The sequence below is a fragment of the Octopus sinensis genome, linkage group LG11 (assembly GCF_006345805.1).
Source record: "Octopus sinensis linkage group LG11, ASM634580v1, whole genome shotgun sequence".
NCBI classification, from domain to species: domain Eukaryota; kingdom Metazoa; phylum Mollusca; class Cephalopoda; order Octopoda; family Octopodidae; genus Octopus; species Octopus sinensis.
Window position 1 is genome coordinate 15,645,989 of NC_043007.1, and position 5,297 is coordinate 15,651,285.

Genomic DNA, 5,297 nt, shown 5'->3' on the forward strand with positions numbered 1-5,297 from the left:
AAATTCCGTCGAGGTCGACTTGCCTTTCATCCTTTTGGGTCGATAAATTAAGTACCAGTTACGCACTGGGGTCGATGTAATTGACTTAATCCGTTTGTCTGTCCTCGTTTGCCCCCTCTATGTTTAGCCGCTTGTGGGTAATAAAGAAAAATATATAGTAAAACTGCGTCTGTTCAAAAACACGTCAGAAACACTAGCATATAATTTAACTAAAAATGTGGTTAAAAACAAGAGATATTTTTGCCTCAGTTACTATAACTGATGACTCCAAACGTGGTAGAAATTAATACATATTGAGATACCACTGGCACACGGTGGGTACTAGAATTAGAACTCGCTTTAATACTGTCTATAATAATTGAAAGGCGCAATGGCCCAGTGGTTAGGGCAGCGGACTCGCGGTCGTAGGATCGCGGTTTCGATTCCCAGACCGGGCGTTGTGAGTGTTTATTGAGCGAAAACACCTAAAGCTCCACGAGGCTCCGGCAGGGATGGTGGTGATACCTGCTGTACTCTTTCACCACAACTTTCTCTCACTCTTACTTCCTGTTTCTGTTGTACCTGTATTTCAAAGGGCCGGCATTGTCACACTCTGTGTCACGCTGAATATCCCCGAGAACTACGTTAAGGGTACACGTGTCTGTGGAGTGCTCAGCCACTTACACGTTAATTTCACGAGCAGGCTGTTCCGTTGATCGGATCAACCGGAACCCTCGTCGTCGTAACCGACGGAGTGCTTCCAATAATTGAAAAATGAGGGCATGACATTGCTGTATAAAAACTAATCTATATAGAAAGACAACAGCTGTAGTACATTGAACCAACGTGGAACTATCTAAGCGCAACGACGTGACATTACAGACGCGGCAGCCAAAGTTGGCTGAAAATATTGCATCATACTTTGTTAAACTAAAATTAGGCCGTATTAGGAAATGTTGATCTCGGTACACTAGTTTTGAAAAAAAATGGGATTGTCTTTGCTAGATCGCCATCCATTATCGATTTGTTTGATCAGGTTGATGTAATGCTAAGTATATATGTAAAACAAAAGACAAAGCCAGGTGTAGGTGCAACAAGCAGGTATAATAGTTTAACACTCGGGAAGAATGGAAATGTCTTTTACGTTTCGAGCCTACGCTCTTCAGCAGAAAAGATTGAAAGGGAAAAAAACGGACAGAGAAAAATGTGTAGAGATTAACAGTTCAACATTACACACACACACACACACACAGATATACATATATACACATAATTATAAACACACAGACACACACACACACACACACACACACACACACACATATATATATAATATATATATATATATATATATATATATAGATAGATAAGAAAGTTTGTTTGGTAAAGCACGTGGGTGAATATATAAGAAAATAGTAAAGTGTGAAAAAACGACTCCAGACATTTTGACACAAATATATATATTTTTTAACATTTAAGCCTTCTGTCGTTTTTTCACACTTTACTATTTTCTTATATATATATATATATATATATATATCTTTTATTCTTTTACTTGTTTCAGTCATTTGACTGCGGCCATGGTGGAGCACCACCTTTGCTCGAAGAAATCGCCCCCAGGATTTATTGTTTGTAAACCTATCACTCATTCCATCGGTCTTTTTTGAAGAGGACGTAAACATAACCAACATATATTTATATATTATATATTACATATATATATATATATATATATATATATATATATCATATTATATACTATATATATATATATATATATATTATATATATATATATATATATATATATATCAGTTAGTTTCCACAAAATAGACCGAGTATCCAATAATATATCGTAAAACAACAAAAAATTACTGATTATGGCATATAACAGGTTAGAATATTCCCGTTCGTTTTGCGTCGAATATTGCCATTATACAATGTTGCCAATTGTTACCACGCCGGAAATTCTTCCAACGTTCTCTGTTCAAATGCTTCCAGGGTCGACTTTATCTTTCTTTTCTAAAATATGTACTCGTTGAACACTGGTGTTAAGTGATTCAACTGATATACCTCATTCCTGGAATAGCCTCGAAATGTTTTATCAAACATTGAAATCAATATTGTCTCGTGGCAATATTCGGTGCTAAACCGACTGTAACGTTATAACTAGTTATAACCACAATCAGTAATACAGTGTTTGACGATATACGTATGTAAACTTGTAAGATATTTCATTTAGAAAACAGAAAATCTGCTTTCAGAATCATTAGCAATGTGGATGTTACTGAGAGACACAGCGTTAAGATTCCTGTCAGAGGTAGTACAAATGCTTCTGTGATATTGTGTGTACAAGATAATTTGTAAATTATCGTGTTTGGGTCAATCTAAATTGAGGAGGTTAAGAAGTATTGAGTATATGGGTATGACCAGTTATTTTGTATGGTTGGTTAGTAAAAATTACAATGCCTTTTAAACATACGAAGGAGCATTGTCTGTCAAGGTTCTCACCATATCTTCATGGATTTCTGATGGAGTCATGCCTTTCAAATGAAGCTACTTTATGACAGCACGATACTCAGTTTTCTCCATTTTCCTTGTAATCTGCAACAAAAAAAAAAAAATTAAAATATCAAAATCATGAAAATGAGCAAGAATACTCCGAAAAGACTATCCTTACCAGAAAAAATTGTTTCAGCTACCTAGCAGACCCGTTTCTAGGTTAGGCTCAACACTTTTTGTACACCCCTCGTACAAGACCATATCGAGCGTAAACACAATATTGATATGGGGTATTCTAAAGTCAGAAAATAATATCTCAAACATACTTTTTAAGATATAAACAAAAGGTGAATGCCATTATACTACTTAATAACGTCTTGATTTTGAAACAAAATGCTACTGTGTTCGATATTAAATTAAGATACCGCGAAACATGTAAATCATAGACAAATTTGTTTTATATATAGCTGAATATAGTCCTATATACATAAATCCCAACAAATCTGTCTATTGTGTAGATATAAAATCAGAGCTCTCCAGCAAGTATCACCACTTCCAGAAATACATACTGAAATGCTTTACCATTGACGCTCATACGTATACTTTTCATCCGCTAATTTATCCTTCTGTGAATTGCTCTCCAACTTTACAGCTACGTCGTCACTATGGCATATTGCAGTACTCACATGAACACATAAGATCACCTCCTCACCCATAACCTGCATCGTTTTATACTAACAGATACAATCACGGAGTTACAACGGTAACATTACAAGCAAGTTGAATAAAGATATTGATAATGAATTTTAGCTTTCTCTCTTTGTTGCTCCCTCTGTACTCTCAGACATATATCTGTATAAATCAATATACATATATGTTTGTGTGTTTATATAAGTAGAAATATATACATTGTACGTATATATGTATACATATTGTAGGCGCTGGCAGAGTCGTTAGCACGCTGGGCGAAATGCTTTGCGGTATTTCGTCTATCGTTAGGTTCTGAGTTCAAATTCCGCCGAGGTCGACTTTGCCTTTCATCCTTTCAAGGTCGATTAAATAAGTACCAGTTACGCACTGGGGTTGATGTTATCGACTTAATCCGTGTGTCTGTCCTTGTTTGTCCCCTCTGTGTTTAGACCCTTGTGGGGCAGTAAAGAAATAGCTATATATTATATATATAATAATATATATATTATATATATATATATATATATATATATATATATACATATACACGACCATACACAACTCTCATAGAGATCTACGCGCACGCACGTACACACATACGCACACGCACAAATTGCTACTTCAATTTGAATTGCACGCCAATTAATCAATGTTTAGAACTCCAAGTGTATTCGTGTATACCCGGAGAGAAACTTTTAAGAGGACTCTTGTTATATAGTCTGTGTTTCATTTGACTGCACTTGTACAGTTGAATAGGTCAGCCAGTGCAGAGAGACAGCCAAGTAAAACAGGAGAGTTTCAACATAAAATATTTAGCTTCGTAATTAAATATTTATGAGCAATTTTTCCCTCTTTCCTGCTTTGTTCTGCTCTCTCTCTCTCTCCCTCTCTCTCTCTCACACTATATATATATATATATATATATATTATATATATATATGTCTGTGTGTGTGTGTGCGTGCGTGCGCGTGTGTATGTGTATGTACGTATGCGTATATATATATGTGTGTCTATGTATGTATATTTACGTGTGTGTATGAGTGCATACCAATAAAGTCAATGCAGCGTACTATAATCTATCTATCTATCTATCTATCTATCTATTACCTACCACTATATACATACGTGCATAAATACATACATATATATATAATATATATATTATATATATATATATATATATATAATATATATATATATAATATGTGTATATTATATATATCGTATATATATATATATACATATATATATATATATATATAGTATATATATATATATATATATATATATATATGCTTTATTGTTTCATTCTTTATTTGTTTCAGTTATTTGGTGCGGCCATGCTGGAGCACCGCCTTTATTCGAGCAAATCGACCCCCAGGACTATTCTTTGTAAGCCTAGTACTTGTTCTATCGGTTTCTCTTGCCGAACCGCTAAGTGACGAGGACGTAAGCACACCAGCATCGGTTTGTCAAGCGATGTTGGGGGAACAAACACAGACACAGAAACATATACATACATACACAACACACACACACAACACATATTATATATATATATATATATATATATATATATATATATATATATATATACATATCCATGTACTATATATATATAACATATAACATATATATATATATATATATATATATATTATATATATATAATATATTATATATCAATACATATAATTATAATTACATGTGTATATTTACAGGGCAAGACTGCTAGGTAGTCTGCCGCATGCTAGAAATAGATCATCAACGATCAAACTACAAAGAACAAAGTTCTCTAGGGGAAAAAATTCAGCGAACCCAGAACCAAATTTGGCGGGCCAGGACAGATGAAAAATTATATAAAAAACAGAATTAATTGCATACCTCGGTTTCGGCCTTTAACAAAAGAAGTACTTACATAATTCAAATGTCCGTGGCTTCATCAGTGCAATCGTTCAGAGTAAATGCAATCTGAAAAAACTAACCCCAGCTTTCTGTGCCAAAACAGACACGTGTTTAGTTTTACCGATTACATTAGGGATAAAATTTCAAATGTCTTAGTTCCAGCGCGCTAAAAATATATATACATACGACGGGCTTCATTCAGTTTCTGTCAACCAAATCCAC